We start from the raw sequence: 11,195 nt of genomic DNA on the forward strand, positions 1-11,195 counted from the left end.
ATTGCCACTTGATGCTCAGTGAATTTTTTTTCCCTCAATTATTAAAAATTTCAATTATCTTAAGTATATTTAATTAACAAATATATCTAAAAACATTCAACTAATTTACCTAATTATTAAAAAAATCAACTATTCTATTTAATTAAACTAAGAAATTTCAATTATAATTTAATATTTAAAAATCAATTTTATAATTTAATATTTCAAAATCAATTATAAAATTATTTCCAAATTTATATTTTATATAATACTTTAAGAATAAATAGTAATCTTATTCGTCCAACTACGCATCCTTCATGGATGCTGCTGGAGTCAATCATGAAAGTTTTTTTTTGAATTCCCGTTAGCTCTCCATATGGCTAGATGGAGAAGTTATGTTGCATCTTATTAGGTTTTGGAAACCAAAAAAGCAATGTGGAAGGAATAGTCCGACATTTGGATCATGCACTCCCCATACCCAAAAAGTATTTACATCTGGAACCAAATGTTGTTGAAGAAAATAAGTAAATCTTGTTCAAAGAGGTCAAAGTGCTTTAGAAGGGAAATAGCTTGGTACTTAAAATTTGACTTTATGGAAAAACAACGAAATATATATTGCTTTAGAAAACTTGTCTAATTCAGAGGCTCGCCATGGATGGATCATACTTCGTATAACAGTATATATATATATATATATATATATGAGGAACCTGCTTGGTAAGGCATGGGCAGAGCTCAATTTTCAGTTCAAAGACATACCAGATCTTTTTAGTAAGCGTATTGATTGTTTGATTCACTCTCTCTTTTGGTAAGCGAGTAAAGTCAGTCTAGTGAAAGAAGAAAGTGGTACTCAGTCTAGCGACTCGGATTAGAGAATAAGAAAGTGTTAGTTCTATTCCCCATAGTCAAGTCTTGCCTATACAGAAGGAAGAAAAGTTCAAGTGTTGTGAGTGAAGCTCAAGCTCAAGTTCAAGTTCAGTCACAATTCACTTAAAGTCAAGTTTTAGTTGCTTAGCTTAGAGAAAGATTCTTTTTGGGAACATAATATTTCCCTTTCATACGCTAAGTAGTGTTGGCTCTAAAGTGAAGCTCTTTAAAGCTTTGTAAACCAGTTATCCTTTAAAAAGTCACATAGGCACTGAAGTTCTTGGAAGCACTTTCGGTTTTGGAGATCAGAGACAACCAGAAGAAGGTTTCATCTTTCAGTTACGTGTAGAGCTCAATTTTCAATTCAAAGACATACCAGATCATGTCCAGATATAGGGAAAGTGCTCCAAAGGGCACTAAAAATCTAGGTGAGGGCAATTTTAATTCAATTGTTGTGAATTCTCAAGTTGTAAAAGGTTGTAATTGGTGTGTAAAGTGTTCGAGTTCCCTCAATGGCTATCGAGGAGGGTTTAAAAAATTTCCCAGCATTGGAATTTGATTGATGTGTTGTGACAAGAGGAAGAGGATTTGTGGTTCATCACCATGCTCATAAACTTCTGGAATCCAGCCGAACCCCAATGATATGCTCGATATTTTCAACGTCAGTCATTTGATTCATTGGCAATCAAATTACTTGAATGAACAAGAATTTTTGTTCAAACAACTAAACAAATGTTGTGTTGATCGAAACATGGGATAAGACTCGAGTCATCCAAAGAAGTCCGCAAAACTAGCCACGACCACTGGATGTGATATGCATAGTGATAGATTTGACATACAAATCCAACTCAAAGTGCACAAGAAACATTCCTAAATTCATTCAAGCAAGATTGCAAAGTCTTCAGGTGCTTTTGCGTGACTTGTCATTCATTCCTAAGAAGGTCCATAGCACCAAGTGTAACAAACATATCCATAAACATTTCATCAGTAACAGTAAATAGCTCCACTCCCAGTGCCATTACTAATTTGTCTTGACAAGGAGTCAAGAAGCCAACATGGAGACAACTAGGAAAGAAATTAGGGGTTTGTCCACCTCCTTAACTCCCTAAACTCAGCTTGGGATCATCATATCCTCTCTCACCAGTTTGAGTTCATTGACAACCGAGTGACTCCTAGTCCATGTAAAGATCAAGAAGTTCAAGATCCAACATTTTCGAGGTAAAGGAGGGAACCATTCCTACTTTTAAGGGAGTTGCTTCAACTACCCTTTTGTATAAATAAACTAGAAGAAGAGCTCATTAGGATTCAAATTTTTTGTTTAGCTAGGTGTAGTTATTGAGCTCCAAGCTTGACATTGTTATTTTCAACTTTTATGTGATGTATTAGACCTACACTTTTTGATAATGAGAAGTTGGATTTTAAGCTGCATCTGAGTTAGTTTCAGAGGGTTGAGACCCTTGGGTTTGGGCCCAACCCAAAGGCTTTGGTCCCTCTTCTTGTACTTATGTTTCTTCTTGATTCCAAGCAGTTCATAGTTTCTTGCATTTTAGTAGAAATTAACCTATAAAATCATGTGGTTGCAACCTCTACATCACCTCTCTTGTGGGAGAATGAGTGGAAGGATTCACAACCATAGCCCAAAAAGATTGTTTATGATTTCTTGGAAATAGATTAGTGTTAGTTGTCATGTTTTACATTTTCTTTCTGTAGTTTAGAAGTTAGTTTAGTGATTAGATCAGTGGTATTACATGAATTAGATGTCATTTAAATTCAACTCATCTTTTCCATCATAATTTATTTCATTTTGTAAATGATAAATGGATGCATGCATGTGATTGATTGCAGGGTTGATTGATTTGCAGGGAAGGGCACCTTCACCACTTCCATCCTGAGCTCTTTCATCTTCTCCTTCCACCTCCAAACTCTGTCCCAAAAACCATGTTTTATAAGCTATTATGCATAGGTCACCTCCAAGCCTAATGAATCGACCAATTTGATAAGGTATCGATTCGACCTGGCTAATTTTTAAAACCATCTCATTAAGATCACAAGTAAAATGGTTAGTAGCTTTATGAATCACATAGAAAATTAAAAGACTAAACTTGCTTTTTAGGGCACAAAATGGAATCAAACCCTAGATATATCTAAAATTTAGATTGTTATCCTTTTTCATGTCATCTGAAAATGAATTAAATGTCCCTTTGAAACCCAGACGTGGAAAGGACTAATACGTTCTAACCATTTCAAGTAGGGGTAACTAATACCAATGCAAGCTATCGCCTCGAAATTATAGTATGTTAAAGAAATTATTTTCAGAAGTATGTAAAACTCTGATAACTAGTTTTAAAGCTACAAAGACCAAAATTACACCCAATTAATAGGGTTTTCATGACCACACTGTGAGGGATAATATGTTATTAACTTGGGTATGAGATACACTGAACAAAATTGAAAAACTCAATCTCTTGATAGACAGGATTGAACCAGTCTGCCTTGAAGATTAAAAGAACAAAAAAATGGCCATGTCACTACATAGCTTTTGAAGCATGTTTACTACAGTCCCATTGACCACTTTTGGTTCCTCGTAAGCATTCTAATTTAATAGCAATGTCAATTTATCGCATTTAGTTCTACCCATAATGGAAAAGAATTATTTCCATCTTAAACATTACAAACTTAAGCTACATGTGGATCAGATATCAAGTTGGAATGAATGTCATTCCCCTTGATTTGAACCCTTATCAAATCCAAAATTAGAACTGTCTAAGTAGTAGAACATAAGCTCTAAAAGGGATTAATCTTTCCTACCTTATTCCTTATTGGGTTCAATTAGTCCAATGATAAGGGACTTAGGACCTAGCAATCTTCTTTAATTAAAGAAATATATGATTTCATACAATAATGTATGGCACAAAACTAAACCACCTTGAAAACACCTATTCATATGCCTACGAGATCATCCTCAGCATTAAAAACTCAAAACAGGTTTAATTTTTTTTCAATTTTGGATGAGGAAAATATTGATTTTCCTTGATTGGCCTTTGAGAAATGCACACAGGGTCCACTTATATGCATGAAATAAGGAAATTGAAACTACAACTCTGGCATTTTCCACCCTAACCACAAAAACCACAACTTGGAATTTTCTATATCATCACCAAATGCACATAGATAATATGCCGACTCAACATTTTCAGTGTTTTGATCAAATTGGACCAATGCCGCAAAAATGCAAACAATACCTTCTAGAAGGTCCAAATTGAATCATTTCAATTGCTAATTCTTATTCTCATCACTTTGAAGTTGAAATTTTTTGTTATGCAAAAAGAAGACAAAATTTGTAGTATAATCTAATGAATTGATTTGAGTGTGTTCTGCTCCCGCCCAGAAGTTTTCAAACTTTGTGAGCGACCTCCTCCTTCCGCTCCCGGGGCCTCCTGCTCCTGGGGCTTTTAACCCTTGCCTGGTACGTGATGGATCAAGCAGAGCCTCCTCCTGAGGGTGCTTCAATCCCTATCCCATCTGCAGGAACTTCAGCACAACTGGGAGAAAATGCAGAAGCCTTCGCTTCACTGCTCTCCTCCTTGGGACCGTCTCATCCCAAACCATCCATATCAAAGTTTGTTAAGAAGATTGATGAAATGCCTGAAATAAACCTTCCTCTTGCTCTTCCTCTCCGCCCAACTCTGTCTCTCTCTGAGCGAGGTTTGGTGGTCAGTTCAATGGTCTCTGGCCTCTCCTCATTCGGTCCTCAAATGGGTAGAAAGAAACTGGGCCTCATCTATCATGGGGAAAATCTCCATGAGATTCTGCAAAAGAGGATACTTTACCTTCCCCTTTGAAACGAAGGAGGACAGAGACTTAATCTTTAGAAACGTGCCATATTTCCTGGACTCAAGAGGCCTTTATCTCAACAGATGGACTTCGGACTTTGATCCAGAGTTGGATGTGCCAAATGCAGTGCTAGTATGGGTGAGGTTCCCTCATATTCCTCTTCATTTCTGGGGAGATGAATCTGTTAAAGCAATAGGGAATGTTGTGGGGAAATATATTGACAGAAGTGAGCCAAAGGAAAACATGCATGCCTGCACGAGAATATGTGTAGAAGTAGATCTGGGGAAAGGACTTCCGGAAGCAGTCAAGATCAAAGTGGATAACTGGGTTCACATCCAACAGCTAGACTACAAACAAATACCATTCAAATGTAAGGTATGTCATGAATATGGTCATTTTTCAAATAGATGTACTAAAAATCAGGAACCAAAATGGGAGCAGGTCAAGAAGAAAAATTCAACAACCAAGCCCAAAACCTCTTATGTTTGCAATCTTCCTCCCTCTTCAACTACCTCCCCCTCTTCCTTGTCCCTCCCTCCATCTCCCCCCCATCAACAACCAAACCCAAAACCTCTTATGTTTCCAATATTCTTCCCTCTTCAACTACCTCCCCCTCTTCCTTGTCCCTTCGCCCCCCCTCTCCCCCCCATCTTTTCCTTCTAGGCATATTTCATCACAAGACCCCCCCTCTCCCTCAGCTTCCCTCCCTCCGTCTTCTATCCCTCCCCCCTTATCAGATCTATTGGTCTCTAATCCCTTTGGCTCTCTTGCAGACCATGATCTCCCCTTCCCCCCCCCCCTTCCTCCCCCCCTCTTCTTCCCTTCCCCTCTAATCCCTCCCCTTCCTCGCCCATCCCCTCCCAAAGCCCACACCCCTCCTCTTTCAATCGCATAATCACTCACACCCTTTCCAAAGAGCTCCTCTCCTCTCATGATCACCCTAAAAAGGCAGGTAGAGAAACTAACAGAGAAAATAGAGATGAAGCAATGGCAAAAGAAATGGCTCTAGGCACCCAAAAACCTATGGACACTTTCCTGGAAAAAAATAAGGAGAAAATCACCCACCCTAACAGAGGGAAAGGTCCCTCAACCCTTAACATCAAGTGATAATGATTATAGTCTCCTGGAATTGCATAGGAATAAGAAGTATGCTGAAAATTAAGGCAATGAAAGACATCATAACTTCAGAGAAACTTGATATCTTTATGCTCTAGGAGTCAAAGGCAAATGAAAAGGAAATTGAAACAATGATACAAAAAAAACCAAAAATTATCAAGGAACCTCAAGCCCAGCAACCAGAGCCTCAGGAGGAATATGCACACTATGGAAAACCGAAAATTGGGAGCTCATTCAACAAAAAAAAGAGCTGCATTGGATAAAAACAGAAATGGAAAACAAAAAAACAAAAGAGAAGTATTGCATTATAAATATTTATGCCCCAAACCATTACAGGGACCAAGAAGTCTGTTGGTCCACCCTAAAAAATCATCTTATGCAGGACCAAATCAGAGGCGTAATCATAGGAGGATATCTCAATTTGGTATTGAGCACAGAGGAAAAATTCGGGGGAAAATACAATGTTGACCCTTATAGGGAAATGTTAGAATCTATTATTGAAGCATGCAAATTAATGGACATGCCTCCTAGCAATGGAAAGTACACATGGAACAACAAAAGAATTGGGAAAAATAACATCAAGGAAAGATTGGATAGATTCCTAATACAAGACAAAGTTGCCAATGAGTTCAGTGATATAAAATCCAAAATCATCCACAATATAGCATTAGATCACAAACTAGTGGCAATCACCCTTGGGAAGTTAGATAATCTTGGCCCAATTCCTTTCAGATTCAGCTCCACGTGGAATGACAGAAAAGAAGTCAAAAATATCATAACTGAAGTGTGGACAACACTAATTAATGGCTCACCTAGCTATGTTTGGGAAACTAAACTAAAATCCTTGAGGAGAGAGCTAAAACATTGGGCAAGGACCAACAATATAGAAACACAAAAACGAAACTTAGAAATAGCAGAAAAATAGACAAAATCCAAATGGAAAAGGAGCAGTAAGAGGAAACGCAGGAGAGAATATTTTAGGAAAAACAAGCATATTGGGAGATGTACAGACAAAAAAAAAAGGAAGAAGAAGAGTAGTGGATAAAATCACAAAGTCTATGGCTCAAAGCAGGAGACAAGAACACAACTTTCTTTCATAATATGGCCATGATAAGAAGAAACCAAAATCAAATAGACAACATAAAAGATAATGAAGGCAAAGTAGTCAAAGGACAAGAGGAAATAAAGAAGGAGGCTTACAGATACTATAAAAATCTATTATCATCCCCAACATCAAATAATGAGTATGAAGAATATCTTCAGCATATACCCCAGAAAATCAGTGAAGCAGAAAACAATGAACTCGCAAGAACAGTTGAAGAAAAGGAAGTAGCTGATGTGGTTTGGGATTTGTATCCGGATAAGGCTCATGGCTCGGATGGGTTCCCTATTTCCTTCTATAAAAACAAATGGACCATTATTAAAAAACATTTGATAAGAATGATAAGAAATGTTTTTTGGGAAATTCAAGGTTGGAGGATTCACAAACTCTTCCTTCCCGACTCTTGTTCCAAAAGAGTCAAATTCTAACTCCTTTAGTAAATTTAGGCTTATTTCTCTGTGTAACTCCTCCTACAAAATCACAACAAAAATCATGGCAAATAGAATCAAAGTATTGCTTCAAGAAATAATATCAGAAAACCAAGGAGGATTTGTCCCTAAAAGACAAATTTTGGACAACATTCTAATAGTGCAGGAAGCTTTTCACTCTAGCCTAATGAAAAAATAAAAAGGAATGATTGTCAAGTTGGACATGGCTAATGTTTTTGATAGGGTCAACCTGGGTTTTCTCGCGATTGTCCTACAGAGGTTTGGTTTCTCCAAAAAGGCAATAGAAATAATCAAAGCCTGTATTGTGGGTCCTTGGATTGCTCCATTGATCAATGGAAGACCAAGTGAATATTTTCAGAGTTCAAGGGGGCTATGACAAGGTTGTCCTCTCTCTCCTTTCTTATACATTATAATGGCAGACTCCCTGAGCAGAAGTCTTGAGAAATGCAGACAAGAGAGGACTATCACATGATTCACAATCTCGCTCAAAGTAAAAATTATAAACCACTCCCTATTTGCAGATGACACTTTGATTATGGGAGGGGCCTCCTACATAATGGCAAGAAGAATAAAAAAGGTACTAAATAGTTTTATGGAAGCCTCCGAGGGGCTTCTAAATAATCAGAAATGCAGAATCTATGGATGGAACATTTCATCTCGCACTCTCCAAAAAACATTTGAAATTTTGGAAATTCCATCTCAAGAGAAGTGGAGCCACTTCCAATATCTTGGACTCCCGATCTCAAAAGAAAATTTGAAGACCGACATATGGAATAAGTACATTGAGAAAATGAAACAAAAAGTGCAGAACTGGGGCATGATCTGGCTCAATATGGCAGGAAGGGTGGTATTAATAAAGGCCCTACTCACAACTCTCCCAATCTATCAGTATGCTGCTATACTAGCCCTAACAAGTATACACAAACAAATTGAGCTTGTAATCAGGGGGTTCCTATGGCAAGGAGGTAAAGTGGAGACAAAGAAGCACAACCTTGTGAAATGGGATGAAGTAACTCAACCCTATGAGAAAGGTGGGTTGGCAATAAGACTACCAGGAATAATGAACTTGGCTCTAGGAGCAAAAATAACATGGAGACTAATAACATGAGAGAGAAACTGGTGGAAGCAAACACTAGAAGCAAAATACATGAACCACAATAGAAACCTCTTATTGAGAAAAGGTTATCCAATCAGGCCCTGCTCCCAAGTTTGGAATCTGATTAAAAAAACCATTTTCCTCATTAAAGAAAACTCTTCTAAGATACCTGGTAATGGTAAATCCATAAAAATATGGAAGGAAAGAATAATGGGAAATTAGCCCATAACCTGCCAAGAAAATCTCAAGATCTAAGAATATGGATGAAAACAAAATGAATCACTACGCTGGATGATATATCTCTATGGAGAGATGGAGAATGGGGGGATTGGAGGATCCCATCCTCCCTCATGGACTTGTCCCTCAGCGGAAGTCCCTAGTCTCATATCTTAAGGGGGCTACTCCGCTAAGTATAGATACAAAAGATTCCCTTCGTTGGGACCCTGATGGAGGAGATTTTTCAGTCAAATTAGGATATGCCACTTTACATCAACAAGAAAATTGAGACTGGAGATTCTGGAGGGTGGCACAGAAAATTGAAACATTACCAAAAATAAAAGTATTCATGTGGACGTTGCTCAAAGGAAAAATACTGACCACTGATAATCTTAAAAAGAAAGGATATGAAGGCCCATCGCGTTGTGCTACGTGTCATGGAAGTGAAGAAAATATTCAACATTTTTTTTGCGAATTGCCCCTTTGCCAGGGACTGCTGGAAAGGGCTTGTCAGTCCCTTGGAGGTTAGCATCCAACATTCACTACCTTATCATGAGCTTCTAACAACCTGGGGGAAAAGATATCCATATTCCTTCAAAAACAAAGAAACAGTAAAAAGATATTGGCTGAGTTTGCCTTCATTTATTTGTTGGCAAATTTGGATAGCAAGAAATCAGAGGATCTTTAAAGACCGCACTACAAATACCAGAACAGTCCTGGCCAAAACTTGGAACATTTCATCTGAGTTCATCAACTCTAAAGGAGTTAAAGCAATAGATGTGCAACAACTGCAGCATGAGGAAAGAGTCTGGGCTGAATTCGGGATGAGCAAGGAAGAAAAAATACACATGAGAAAATCTCCTAATAATACGCAGAATTGGAAAATAATAATGAAACAAGAGGAGTTCAAAACATGGACAAAAATTTAAATAGGCCCTACTTATTGTTTGATGGTGCTTCAAAGTCCAACCTAGGCAAGGTTGGAGCGGGAGGTGTTCTTTTTGACCCAGGAGGGACAAATACTACTACTTTTGAATGGGGATTAGGAGAACTATCCAATAACAGAGCAAAAGCATGTGGCCTCCTGTTGGGGACGAAAATCCTAAGGCAACGCAGTATGAAGAATCCAGTAATAATGGGGGACTCTTCAATAATAATCCATTCGATGGTGGAAAGAAGAAGCCCTAAGAACAAGCCCCTGAGACAAATAAAAAAAAGGTGGAAAAAAACTTATTGTTTCTAGATGAAGTCACCTTCAAGCATATTCTTAGAGAAAATAACTATACCACCAACATGCAGGGAAATTTGGTTGTCAATCGTCTTATGGGAGAATCTAGAATTGATAATCCAATTGCTCAGAAACCTATTCCATAGGAACTCCCGCCACAAAGTGCAGAGAATAACAATCAAAGAGGGAACTTCAAGTTGGGTAACAACCACTTTGACTTGAATGAGTAGATATCTGAAGATCAGGAAATCAAAGGAAATCCCCAAGAATAGTCGTGACAATCAGTCTACAGTTAACAAATGTCTGGAAGCTTCTCAAGCTTCTTATGAAATGCATATATTCTCATCTCTGTGGAGGCAAGATGCGCAACTATATATTCTCCTCCTTAGTTCGTCTTATCCTACATATGCAATATTCACGCTCCCTCTCCTTCCCCTTATTCTTAGTAATAACCTTCTATTTTCAAATAGTCATAGTTGCGCCCCTTTGGGGACTGAGCTTATTTGCTGTGATCTCTCCTTGCCTTATTACTTCGTGCAACTTTGGTGGGTATTTCCCTATTCCATTAGCCTCCGTGTTGCTCTAGCCTTCTCGCAGCTCTGAAGGCATCTACAATATTTTTTCCTTTGCGTAGCTCTGGTGCCCCCGATACTGCGCAGCTCCTATTGCCCTCACCTCCACGCTACTCCTATAGACCCCATCTCCGTGCAACTCTTGTTGCCTCCCAGTTTCTTTTATGCTTTCGGTGCCCGATCTCCCTTCCGACAACTGTGGGTCTTTGCGGGACTACCTAGTGACTGCTTTCATCTCTTCTCCATGTTTCCTATCTTCCCATATCTGATCTATTGGACTGATCACCACCTCCCTTTAGGAAATATGGAATGAAATCCGCTTGAAAATGTATCAAAGTGAGAAAACTGCACAGTTTGTCGAGCCAACAAATTCATGATTGAGCAGGTCAGAGAAATGGTCAAGACTACAAATTTGAAGCAAAATCTGAGAATTCCTTTCTAAAGATACAATTAGAAGAACAAAGGAAAGAAATGTCTGTGCTAAAACACAAATGCAAGCATTTGGAGGAAATGGTCAATTATCTGAAGAGCTTACATATTACTCATATCGGAGAAAACTCCAACGTTTAGAGCAGCACAAATTGGCCTCAGGAACCCTCAGTCAACAAAAAGAAATTTTAAATTGTTAAGTCTTTCTGCTACTAGCTCTTTATGTTCTATAGGTGTAAATTGTTGTTGAATCAATATGTAAGTATTTATAGGGACAATGAATTTTGTAATCTTAGAAACAAAAGGG

This window comes from Pinus tabuliformis, chromosome 3_1 (genome assembly GCF_031772625.1).
Source record: "Pinus tabuliformis cultivar Carrire ecotype Pingquan chromosome 3_1, CPIR1, whole genome shotgun sequence".
In the NCBI taxonomy this organism is placed as follows: Eukaryota; Viridiplantae; Streptophyta; class Pinopsida; order Pinales; family Pinaceae; genus Pinus; species Pinus tabuliformis.